Source organism: Coregonus lavaretus, assembly GCF_964263955.1.
Source record: "Coregonus lavaretus genome assembly, chromosome: 7".
Classification (NCBI taxonomy): domain Eukaryota; kingdom Metazoa; phylum Chordata; class Actinopteri; order Salmoniformes; family Salmonidae; genus Coregonus; species Coregonus lavaretus.
In genome coordinates, this window is record NC_139994.1 from 55314699 (window position 1) to 55328592 (window position 13894).

A 13894-nucleotide genomic window follows, 5' to 3' on the forward strand; every position below is an offset into this window, starting at 1 on the left:
TTTACAGACAAACAGAAATAAGCCAATTTAAAAGACTCTTAAAAAACGTGCAATGTGCAGAAATTGCTCCGCCATTTCCTGGTTGAAAAAATTCAAATAGTTCTTCTAATTTTAGTTTGTGACAAAACATGCAATGTATAGTGTAAAGAATCATTGTACATCTAAACCGCTGTGACATATATTTTCAGCTGTTTGAAGCTGGTGTACAAAACCGAAAGTATAAGCTAAAAAGCAAAAGCAAAAACTAAACTTAAGAACAGGAAGCATAGAATGAGTGCACATGGAACAGATCTACCTCTTCTTAGACTTTCTTTCAATGACAGATCTATAACTCCCATTTCTATGTGAATTTGGTCGGTTCGCCCAAAAAGTTACATATTGCAGCTTTAAAATGGGTCTGTGTTAATGATGGCAAGACTTGTTTAGTAAGCACAGTGTGGCTTGAGCACTTATCCTTGGGTCTAACAGAAAGTGTATCAATATGCAGACATGTCAAATCCACCAACAAACATAGGCATCATCTGATCTCTGTGAAAAGCACATTCAACTGAGATGGCAGGCCTTTCAAGGGGCCAATGAATCACGTCTCTCTATTGGATTCCATTTGCATTTCCTTGTTCAACAACAACTGTCATTTGCATCCCTGACTAGAGCTGGGAAGATAAACTGAAAATTACTGACACCGACATTGCCTTCCTCTTACTGAAGCATTTTCGTGTACGTCGGTCATTTTCTGTGATTTTGATACACAACATTCCTTTAGATTGTTCTAAAATCATTATTTGGTCAACAGTAATATCCTAAGCATTATGTAGATTCCTGCTATGAACGTTTTTGCAGGACATTAGCCTACATTTACTGACAGATTAATCAATTAGCCTACACGGCTATAGCAACAATATAGTCCCCTGTAGCTCAGTTGGTAAAGCATGGCGCTTGCAACGCCAGGGTTGTGGGTTCGTTTCCCACTTGGGGCCGGTATGAAAATGTATGCACTCACTAACTGTAAGTCGCTCTGGATAAGAGCATCTGCTAAATGACTAAAATGTAAATATACATTTTAGAGTTAGCAATCTAGCTAAGTGTTTTGGAGTTCCCACTTCCTCAGGTGGTGAATATTATAGCCTATAGGCCAATATGCAAAAATATGTATTTTTGGCTCAGAGAATTTGCGTACATCTAATTCTGGATCTTATTTTGACAGGTTGCACATCAAAATATCAATCATGCATTCCCTGGATACGTTAGATGAAATTGGCTACTACGTCAGTTGTCTTACTTGGCACTGGAAAAAAACTGTCTAGAGCCCTGCCGCTAAAGTAAAGTCACTGTCCATTCGAAAATATATTTTATCGTTGTATTTATTGTTATCCAGCAAAATAGCTACATTTATCACAATATTACTTTTTGTCCATATCGCCCAGCTCGATCACCGACACTCAAAAGGCCTTTGTCACGCCCTGGTGCTGGGGACTCTTAAATGTTGAGCCAGGGTGTGGATTTTCTATGTTTAGTTTTCTATGTTTTTTGTTCTAGATCGTTTAGTTCTATGTTGGCCAGGGTGGTTCCCAATCAGAGGCAGCTGTAGCTCGTTGTCTCTGATTGGGGACATACTTAGGCAGCCTGTTGGCACCAGTTAGTTGGTGGGATCTTGTTCCGTAAAGGTTTGTGTTGTGTAACCTCAGGACTTCACGTATCGTTTTGTTGTTTTGTTTGTGTGTTGTGTACGAAATAAAATGTACGCTTATCACGCTGCGCCTTGGTTCCACGAGTCATCAGTCAACGTTCGTGACAGCCTTTCTGAAAGTGTGGCCATGACCTTCACACTTGTTATTGTACAGAATAATTAAAGAGAACAAAACAAAATCGGCCAAAAATGTATTTGAGGAGTAGCCAAGCGAGGGGGTCGCCCGAGTCATTTCACTGGTCTGGATTTTTGGAATCGACCAAAGCACATGAAGGAGTTATGAGACTTTGTAAAGAGAGAGGCTTGCTTAGATGGTGTGTTGCGAATTCCAAGCTCAAACAAAACAAATATATTGTCATAGAATAAACGCTAAGGCTAGCACCTTTGAGCAATCAGCTAGAGAGTGTCTGTTGTGCATCAGCATCTTTGACAGGGCAAGGCTGTCCGTTTGACATGAACACCGCAAACGTGACCTGGGCTACAGTGTGGAAATGTAAGTCATCTGGTGCTGTAATTTATCTATTAGAGATGCGTTGATGAATGGCCTTTAACTGATGTATTTTCTATGGCAATGACAAGAGCCTTCGATTAGTCGATCTGTCGTCAAACTGAAACATTCATTTAACATGTCAGATAAATAATCACAAAACGTGACTGTTCAAAAAGCAGCCACTGGCAGAAAAGGTGTCATGTACCTAATTTTACAGAAACGCAAAGCTCAGTTTTTTTGGGGGTTAGTAATTTTACATCAAGTTGCCCTAATACCTGTGTAACAACTTCAATAACTGACTTTCCACTCTTGTTGCCTCCAATAAGAAACTCCCTGAGGCATTTCCATACTTTCTCTACTGAATCCTTGATGTTGGACAGTGGTGCAGTGTGCCTTTGCTCAATGCAGATCAATACATCATCCCAGCTAGCTGGCGCATTACACACCTTTGTGACGGCTAAAGCGTGTCCCTCCCCACAACTTGCCGACTCTGACTCAACGCTGATGGATGGCTTTCCCAATAGGAGAAAACATTCAGTGGTGAAACTAGTTCCCTGGGGTGATAGAATGCCCAGTGCTTTCAGGCTAGCTGCTGCTTTTTGTGGTTTTAACAATGGTCTTTAAATGTAGATCATATTCTCTCTGAAGATGATGTTGCTCATCTTCACACCAATTCTGGCATATGAGATGATAAAAGGAAAGAAACGGTGTGGCTCATTGCACTTTATATTGATGCAGTAGGCTAAATCTATGGGTGTCAATCTTAATGAAAAGTAAGGTTTATATACGTTTTTCTTTCTTGCCATCTGAGCTAAGAGCTGTCTATGGCAGCATAACTTGGATGAATGCTAAAAATGTAAATATGGCAACTTAACATTTAATATTCCATGACTAATTTAAAAACATATTCAAACGAGTTGTTTTTCCGGCGCTTTGACCTGTGTGTTATTAAATTAATTAGACCAATCTGTTTCATATTTCGACTGTGGTCAACTCAATGTGTTCAGAAATCACACTTAAAATAACCTAAGACAGCTGCTATAAAAAAAATGTTTTAAAAATTATAAACTATTCCACTGTTTGCTATGATGTCCCAAAAATAATCTTCCCGTTTCACACATTATACGCATGTGTGAAATGGTAATATGTATTTTTGCATATCCCAAATCCCCCCGAGACACCCCCGGAGACTGTTTGCTATGACACCCCGTCTGACCCAAAATAGATGAGAACCAGACTGAGCATGTTTAGGAAATAACAAAGAAATCATGTCCATCCAGTGTCACTTTACTTACTCAGGCGTGAAGATATAACGGGGCACAAGTGAGGTATCTGATGAACTAACAACCAGGAACACATTCCTTTATATAATGTCTGAAGATGGCACTTTTCCTCTATAACGTACTGTGAACAATCGTAAATTGTATTCACATAGACTTGGGGATTAGAGGGAATGTTGACTTCCCAAATCAACACTACAAAACAAATACCCAGCGAGGAAACAGATTACGGTGTCGTTTGTTGACACTTCGAAGGTTCAGAACTTTAATTGCCTCCCTTGCTTACACTCTCCGAGGTTCTACTCAAGTGTTCGGTGTTCACAAATGTTTCTTTTAAATGTTAATTGACGGCACCTTGTACCGTGAAAAGGAAAAAACAGACAATAGCGTTGAAGGTTGACAAGAAAGACTGTTTATTAGTTCCCTGACTTAATCTGTGGAAAACTGCAGTGAGAAACTTAAGTTAGAATGGATAAATAAATATTAAAGCTACAAAATATTCTCTGTTGGTACTTTTGGGGCCTATATGTTACTGCCAGAAACAATCACACTGTGGTTAACTGCTTTCAAAGCCAAGCTCTGCAGACCTACAGCAAGTTAAGAACTCAGTAGATTGACGTACAGTTAGCTGTCCATTAAATAAAACACAGGAAACATCCCTGACCAACTGGAAGTGTCATGCCCCTTCCACCCTCATGTACTGGGGCCTCATTTATCAACCATGCGTACATTTCTTAGTAAATTCTGGCGTATGTGCAGATTCTAGGATTCGCGTGTGGCACAAATTGGGATTTATCAAACTGTCGCACGCAACATATACGCATATTCTCATTGATAAATCAGAGCCATATGAGCGCTATAAACCTGCCAGGAAAATTCCCTCTATTTAACTTTATGGTAACAATATTGTAGCCTACCCATACAGTCACATACTCTCAAGGCTACAGGTCTATTTACTTTCGAGCATGCTTGGCTATTGAATGAGTGATTGATAAATGGTAGCTTACTATTTGTTCCGTAGCAGGAATAATCCTGCAATATGATTAGGATTTAGGCCTATATAAAAGTAAAATAAACATAGACGATATGCTGCTACGCGATCTCCTTACCAACGGCAAATGCATCCATTTTATCATTAGGCCTACGTTTGAAGGTTTTATTAACCTACCATTATTATAATTCCCATGCAGCAAACCTCCCATTTCCCCTAAACAATCAATAAGCCTATTTGCTTGCAATACAGTTGACCAACCTTCTTGAAGTTGTGTACACGCATGGTTTGGGATTTGCGTGGAAATACGCACATTTTCCCTTCAAGTTCAACGTTTATAAATACCAACCTTTGCCCCATGTGGGGCTGACGTTGCACATTGTCATCACTGTTTGTGTTGTGTCTTCATCAATGGAAAGACAGATTGATATTCCCAACGGACTGACAGAGTGGATTCCTGCTAAATGTAGGCCTAACAGACTAGTCACCAGTCAGTCAAGCCAGCCTTCTCTGTGCTGGCCAGGGTTGGGGTCAATTCCATTTGAATTCCAGTCAATTCAGGAAGTACACAAATTCAAATTCTCTCCAGTTTTCAATGAGGGAAATTTGGAATTGGAATTGTGTACTTTCTGAATTGACTGGAAATGAAATGGAATTGACCCCAACCCTGGTACTGAACATTTCCAATGTGCGCTCAATACTTCACTGACTACTTTAATTTAAAAGCTACAGTCAGGCATAACTGTGGTGCTTAAAAGCAGTGAGGTGCGAAAGTGAAGAGAAAACCAATGTTTATTGATATCGTCCCCCGCACTCGGTTAGAACCTGCCTCACTTTGCTTCCTACACACATTTTTGCTTCAATTGGTTTCAAATCGAAAACACTTGTGTATGTCACAATCCCTAGATGTTGCTGTAGAAGCCTTGACAATAAGACTGTAAAAGACCTTGATGAAACAAATAAAATCCTCAAACCTTTTTGACCATGTAAAAATGCAAGCTGAATATGAGGAAACTGGGCTCAGCTGTGGGGAAATTAAACAAGACCCCTCTGATGATAAAAATCCTGAAATAACAGAAAGAAACAAAAACTGGAGAATTCCCTGCAGACTGGAGCAACAGTGGTAGGCCTGATTACCGGCGAGACAGCCTACAGGGAGGAGGTGAGAGCCCTGGCGGAGTGGTGCCAAGAAATAACCTCTCACTCAACGTCAACAAAATGAAAGAGCTTCAGGAGACAGCAGAGAGCACGCTCCCCATCCACATCGACAGGCCGCAGTGGAGAGGGTGAAAAGCTTCAAGTTCCTCTGCGTGCAAATCACTGACGACCTGAAACAGTCCATTCACACAGACAGTGTGGTGAAGAAGGCACAACAGCGCCTCTGGCCCCTAAGACCCTCACAGATGCACCATTGAGACCATCCTGTCGGGCTGTTTCACTGCCCCGTACGGCAATTGCAGAGTCCGCAACCTCAGGGCTCTCAAGAGGGTGGTGCGGTCAGCCCAACACATCACTGTGGGTATACTGCCTGCCCTCCAGGACATCTACAGCACCCTGTGTCACAGTAAGGCCAAGTAGATCATCAAGGACCTCAGTCACCTGAGCCATGGCCTGTTCACCCCACTACCATCTAGAAGGCAGAGATGTAAAGGTGCATCAAAGCTGGGAGAGACTAAAAACAGCTTAAATAGTCACCACTAGCTGGCCTCCGCCCAGTATCCTGCCCTGAACCTTAGTCACCGTTACTAGCCGGCTACCACCCGGCACTCCACCCTGCACCTTAGAGACTGCTGCCCTATGTACATAGTCATTGAACACTGACAAGCGACCACTTAGATATGGTCATTTTCACGTTTTCATAAATTCTTAGAATGTTTGGGAATTCCGTATACTAAGGCATTTGTGAAAATTCTATAGCAATATAGAATGGGAAAGCGTCCGTGCATTTGGACAATTAATAGACACTGCAGTAAATAAAACCCAATAAAAACATTTGTCTTTGTCCAGGACTGGAGTCTACACAGACTGGTGCACTATAGCCAATCAGAGCTACAGTAGACCTTTATACAAACAAGCCATTTGCCACATGGACCTGCAATCATTCACTTTGAACTGGACTGTGCGTTTACAGGCAGTTGCAACAGCGTGGCATTAGCTCATTAGAACGCATTTGCCAAAAGCCACAAAATACACCTGAATGGATTTCTGCAAATATGTAAACACTACGGGAGTCCTCTTACATTTGGGGACTTTACAGTCTGTTGATCAAACAACCATGAAAAAGGTATGCTCTCTCTCCATCAGTTATGCACATCAACAACAAGATCAACAACTAATGCTAGCCAGAGCAAGATGAGCTAAAATCTAACAAAGGAACATTAGATAAATCTTCTCAAACTTTTTCAGCTAGTTGGCCGTCAAAATTGCACTGATAAACTATGGGGAATTGCAGCCTCCTCGTCCTTCTGCAGCTTGCCTGCCAATGCATGCTTGTCCCAACTAAGCACCCAAGCTAACTGGCTAACGTTGGCTAGATTGCTAACTAGCTACTTCCAGACACAAATGAGAGAACACCTCACTCTGACCATTTTACTCACCGTAGCAGCACTGGTTAGGCTGTTTACATGTTATCTAGAGCATTCTTGACTAACTAACTTTTTTTGCCTACATTTACTGACACCGGTCATATTCAGCAGGTGTTTCGCATTCGTAAATTCATCAGTTGTTCTGCGCTCTGGCACACTCAGACGATAGTGCTCAGAGTAGATAGCATAGCCAGAGTGAATTTGCGAACGTAAGAGATATTAACTGTAGAACAGTCGTTCAAGTTCTTGCTAACTAAATGACACCTGCATCTCTAGCTGTGTATAGCCACCAAAAAACAATGAGGGGGTAAAGTTAGTCACTCACCCACTCCTCCAATGGCATGACATGACATACTCCTAGCTAGCTAACGTTAGGCTCCGTGTTTTTAGCTTGCTACATAAATAGATATGCTAGCCTATTAGCCACGTTATGACTGACTTGTGATCATTGCCCTTGCTAGTTTGATTGTATTGACATTCCCAGTCTTAGTTACATTCGTCCATTTTTGTCCAGAATATTGAGTCATTGAAACTGAAACAGTGCATCCCGAATGGAGGCAGCAAACAATGTACCAGGCCAGCTGTGATTTACAACCAGATAGGACTACCAAGAAATGTATTTGTGAATTATATTAATCATGCATTGAACTGCATCCATCTGTTCTGCCAACAATGCCTTAGTATATGTCATGGAATGTTGAGTCAAATATAACCTATTTTTAAAACCTCTTATGAAGTTGGCTTTGTAGCATAAACTGGGAATTTGATATTTCTGACAGATATTATGATTGTCTGTTTTGTCTTTTGCAATGGGAAGTAATAGTTGTAGATTTCGATTGGGCAATGCTTAAATTATTGTATTTTTGTATTCTTATTATTGGGACCTACTGGCTTATTATGTCCGAGTTTATGGACTGCTTATCCTTTAACATCATGCTGTGTGTGACTGTTGTCTTTCCATCAGCCCTATGCAGTGGTGCCTGGAGAAGTGGGTATACTCAAATTTTGCCCCCCAAAAAATTATGCGCTGACTGAATGGATGCTGATAATTCTGAGTTTTTTACTCAGCTGGTCTCGGGAAGAAATTACGAGTCCTCACTGTCAGAGATCGAGTCAAGACCGAGTACAAATGTTTCCGACACCGAGACAAGACCGAGACACTCAATGTGGTTTCGAGACCGGTCTCGAGTACTACAATACTGCCAGGTACCCTAAAATCAAAGCTCATAAATAGTGCTGATTATGGGAACTGACTGGTGAACTGCACTGCATTGAGATAGCACTTTCTCTTTTCCGAATGGCACTTGATTTGACTATCCCAGTGAAGCATAAAAACATCACACCCACAAACTTCCATAGACAACAACAGTGAACTGACATAGACCTCTGAAACAACTCCTCCCATAAATATCCCATTCATTTTCTCCAGTAAAACACATTGTGTAACATGGGCCATGCTGCTACAGAAACAAGCTGGTTCTTCAGCATTCTATTATCTTCTCAAAGCTACCTTACTGGTGCCAATGAAAATATCCCACAGCAAAGTTTGGCATGATGAAAATTCTCCATGGGCTAAAAAGAGCATAGCATTATCTAGCAGTGCCCAATAAAGCGAATTATATCACCATAAGATAATCCAAATGTTGAGTTGTTATACTGAGGAGTGCATACTGTTTGTGTAAAATAGAGAATCATTTCTGAATTAAGTATTTTTTCCAATATTAATTGTGATGGAAAGAAGTTTGTAACCTTGTTCTAAAACATAACAAATTATCTTTCATATCAATTCGACTGATTTTGGAGCATTGTCAAATGTGAAAATCTAACCCCGTCACCCTCTAAGCCCATTGTTGTCCCAAAACAGATTCATAAGTAGGCTATATTCATAACACGTTCATATTGAGCATAATTCTAAAAGTGAACACCACTCTTTCTCACCTCTAAATAATTCAAACAAACTCACATAACGTATATTAAGTAGCCTAAAATATCATATACTCTACACTAAACCATTTGTTTCTGATAAGATCATTTTTATTTCGGTTTGTAATACCTTACCCACAACTCAGGGTTTGAATGAGCTCTGTGCCTTTGATTGTGAGGAATATAAAAAAGAGAGCTATCCAAAATCACACAATCGAGGGCATGTCCTTGGGGGGCCTGATGTTTGAGGACGATGAGGTGTTAATTTTGCTAGCAAGGCTTTTGGGGAAAAATAAGGCGTCGTAGACTCACTGCATATCAGTGAAACTCACTGGGGAGTTGAGTACAAATTGTACTCACTGGTCATACAAAAAGATACAGTATTTCAAAATCACTGAGCTATGTGGTCAAAATACTAATTGACTGTCTGCTTATCACTCAGATGTTTGCTGAATGTTCTGTAAAAGTGAATAATGTACAGAAATGTGTTATTGGCAGTGTTGAGAATCTAGTATTGGTCATCATGACAAATATACTGAACCAAAATATATAAACGCAACAATTTCAACGGTTTTACTGAGTTACAGTTCATATAAAGAAATCAGTGCAGCCATGGGTAGGCCTGTGAGGGCATAGGCCCCACCCACTGGGGAGCCGGGCCCACCCAATCAGAATACGTTTTTCCCCACAAAAGGGCTTTATTACAGACAGAAATGCTCCTCAGTTTCATCAGCTGTCCAGGTGGCTGATCTCAGATGATCCAGCAGGTGAAGAAGCCAGATGTGGAGGTCCTGGGCTGGCATGGTTACACGTGGTCTGCGGTTGAGGCCGGTTGGACGTACTGACAAATTCTCTAAAATGACATTGGCGGCAGCTTATGGTAGAGAAATGAACATTCAATTATCTGGCAACAGCTCTAATGGACATTCCTGCAGTCAGCATTCCAATTGCGCGCTCCCTCAAAACTTGAGACATCTGTGGCAGGGTGTTATGTGACAAAACTGCACATTTTAGAGTGGCCTTTTATTGTCCCCAGCACAAGGTGCACCTATGTATTGATAATGCTGTTTAATCAGCTTCTTGATATGCCATACCTGTCAGGTGGATGGATTATCTTGGCAGAGGTTAAATGCTCACTAACAGGATGTAAACAAATTTCTGTACAAAATCTGAAAGAAATAAGCTTTTTGTGCGTATGGAACATTTCTGGGATCTTTTATTTCAGCTCATGAAACATGGGACTAACACTTCACATGTTGTGTTTATATTTTTGTTCAGTATAGAAAAGGTATGTTCATGAATGGAAAGGAAAGGAAAAGCATGAGTGTAGCTTAGCCCAAGATGTACTGTTAAAGGAGCCTACTGTTACTCCTTAAGGTCCTAGGACCTTATATGTTATTTCTTTAGAGGTAGACTGGCTCTGGCAGCCAAAACAGCCAAGTAAAATACTCCATCTAAACGTGAACCGATTCTCAATTGCGATATACGGTTCTAGAAATACATTTCTCCCTGCTCTGCTGATGAGTTCTTTGCTCCACTCATTCAGGAGTTATAAAGCCCTAGTGCACTAATTTGATGGGGAATTTTATTTTTGTAAATTTTAATTTTTTATATTAATAATTTTTTCATTGTGATTTATCAGGGGGTGCTGCAGCACCCTCAGCACACCTACTTCCCGCGGCTATGACTGTAACATGGAGACATGGCCATGTGGGAAAACTAACCCGAACCCTATAAAGGGTGTGTATCAATTTAACCTTTTGTTTAGATTTTTTTTTCTCGCTGATATGAAAGATAAGGTGAGTGTTAATGTGTTAATGTTCAGACCGAGCGTCACGGTTTTTAACAAAACTAGCCCTCTACAGAAGATGCCATCGTCGAATGACTTGTGTGTAATGTAATGGAACAGATGGCTAGAATGTAGCTCTGCATGATAATTTGGTTCAGTGCAGTCAAAAAAGTGATTTGCCTGTGTTTCATAATTTATTAGGTACACTCATCTAGTACCGGGTCGGATCCCCCCCCCCCCTTTGCCCCCATAACAGCCTGAACTCTTCGGGGCGTGGATTCTACAAGACAGAAACCTTTCCACAGGGTTGTTGGTCCATGCTGATGCGATGGCATCACGCAATTGCTGCAGATTGGACTGCGGTACACCACCACTACCGCTGACACCAGGCAGCGGTAGCGGTGGTGTCCTAACTGCCATCAGAATGCCAAATCCTAACTGCCATCAGAATGACGCAACAGGAACCGGGATTCGTCGGACTAGGCAATGTATTTCCACTGCTCAATAGTCCAGTGTTGGTGATCGTGTGCCCACTGGAGCCGCTTCTTCTTGTTTTTAGCTGATAGGAGTGGAATCCGGTGTGGTCATTGCTGCAATAGCCCATCCGTGACAAGGATCGAAGAGTTGTGCGTTCCGATATGCAAACCACTGTTGTACTGCGCCATTATTTGTCTGTTTGTGGCCCGCCTGCTAGCTTGCAAGATTCTTGCCATTCTCATTAGCGAGCTGTTTTCGCCACCAGGACAGCCGCTGACTGGATGTTTTTTGTTTGTCGCACCATTCTCGGGAAACCCTAGACACTGTTGTCCATGAAAAGCCCAGGAAGGCGGCTGTTTCTGAGATACTAGATCCGGCGTGCCTTACACCGACGATCAATCCACGCTCAGTCGCTTAGGTCACTCGTTTTGCCCATTCTAACGTTCAATCGAACAGTAACTGAATGCCTCGATGCCGGTATCCCTGCTTTATATAGCAAACCACGGCCATGTAACTCACAGTCTGTAGAAGCGATACATTTTTGTGAACATGGTGGTGTACCTAAAACTGTCCTGTGAGTGTATATTTCCACACTGTTGGAATAATACTGTGACATTTGAAAATTATAATGCCCTTTTAGTGTAAGAGCTGTTTGAAAAGACAGCCAGAAATGTCTGCCTGTTTTGGTGGCATGGAGTTTTGGCCTGCCTGGTGACATCTGTCAATAACTGCTAATTTTCCGTTTTCCCCTCCCACTCAGACCACTCCCTGACAGTCCTCCCAAAATTCTTAATTGAGAAATTGCTCTTTGCTAAAAAGCTATTTTTTTTTCTTTTTGACCATTTAAAATCAAAACAATCACAGTAATTGTTACCGAGAAATACCTGGATATTGAGATAAAAACAGATGCATTGGACCTTTTTTGGGCTGCAGGTATCTTAGCAGTTAGAGCGTTTGGCCAGTAACAGAAAGGTCTGGTTCGAGTACCGGAGTTGACAAATAAAATCTGTCGATGTGCGCTTGAGCAAGGCACGAAACAAAAAACAACTAATTTGCTCCAGGGACGCGATACTACTATGACTGACCATGTAAAAGAACACATTTCACTGCATCTATCCGGTGTATGTGAGAATAAAACCAGGCCACGGCTGCATGGACAACGTAACCTGCCAAATTCAATAGATAGCAATTACACAATATTTTGGCCTACTAGTAGGATAGTGTTAACAATATAACACGATTGACCAGTCGACAAAAATATGGCATAGCCTATGGGAAATGGGTTTGGGAGGCTTTCAATAAGTAAACTTTTATGAATTGCTGTCAGTGTCAACCGGCTATGTGACAAACTAGAATGTCGCAAGAACAATTAGGAAATATACTGTCAAGCCTGGCCGTTCCACAATTTTTAGGATATATAAATAACATGAAGGCTACTTTTCATTTAACGCAGTCATAAAAGCACTAGTAATACCGCACTAATAGTTTGTTGACGTTTTTGTTTCGTTCATGAATAGGCCAATGTCTATATATATATATATATATATATATTTATATAAACATGATAGGCTAACAAATCAGAAGTTAATCAGCGATGTCATACGTTTCGACTGAGTTTACCTGTAATTCAGGTACATTTCTGCCTCATGCGCGTTGATGATGGAAATTGTCGAGAGAAAATAACAAACAACCCAACCTAAACCAAAACAACACTCACCGTTTTAAAGAAATACCAAAATATCCCAAGATAGGGAATCTGCAGATCTTCCAAATGTGTTTGAATTCTTGAAATGGAAACAGCTGGATTTTCGGTGGAAATTGACGAAGCCTATGATCCTGTCCCAACAGTCGTTGCGGGATAAATTCCATAGAAGGCTCGTTATAAATTAAACCAAATAACTAAAAGCACGTGTTACAACTTAGCTGTTATCATCGTTACGGACTCTTTCTTCCTGTATAATTCCAGTTTTTGACACCATCCGTCCCATTCACTTGCTGTAGGCTATTCCGGTTTTTAGAGTCGTCTGTGTTTCTTGCAGTTGTTGATGCGCAGATGTAGTGAGCAATGATCGACTTCTGCACCTGAAATACTGGATTAGTGATGTTTTCAGAGCTGCGAGGTCAAACCCCGCCTCTTGAGCGGCACTCTATTTACTGCAGCCCTCTGTAGCCTACTGAACTACGTTCGCACAGGCAGCAAGCCCGACTATCTCTGCGAGCGAAGGGAGGAGTTTCACTGCACTTTTTTGTGAACTTTCCACCATCAATCACTCAGGTAGGATGCGGTTTAAGAATATTGTGGCAACTGTTTCCACGTGTGGAAGGATTTGAATTTGGCATACTGGTTGGCTATGCATTTTTACATAGTTTGTCCAGGTTAATAGCCTACTGTGCGTAGGCAACATACAGCCTTCCAACGCCAGCAATGTGGCGAGAATTAGGCCTAAAACAATGCTTGAGGACAAGGGCGAAATTGTAGTGTAGCCTAGATATTGTGGAGTCCAACGAACAGTTTCTTTACATTTGAAAACGCATTTCCTGTAATTCTACACATTGACATGATTTATTATCCCTCTTTTGAGGGGTATTTTGAGGGGTATATGGAGAGGTATTTTGAAAACCGTATAAGTGGAAGGATAAGTCTTCATCGTCATTAATTACGGTATTTCAAG

At 41.2% G+C, this 13894-nt stretch overlaps 1 protein-coding gene across 2 annotated transcripts in view; it reads right to left on the bottom strand.

Annotated features, from left to right (window-relative positions):
• Positions 1-13395, bottom strand: part of LOC311132987 (inactive ubiquitin carboxyl-terminal hydrolase 53-like) — a 69356-nt gene extending 55961 nt beyond the window's left edge. For both annotated transcript variants that reach the window (XM_084166397.1, XM_084166396.1), the window contains exon 1: positions 12940-13395. The gene's annotated coding sequence lies outside the window, so the exon portion shown is untranslated. The remainder of the gene's footprint in view (positions 1-12939) is intronic.
• Positions 13396-13894: the final 499 nt, after the last annotated feature.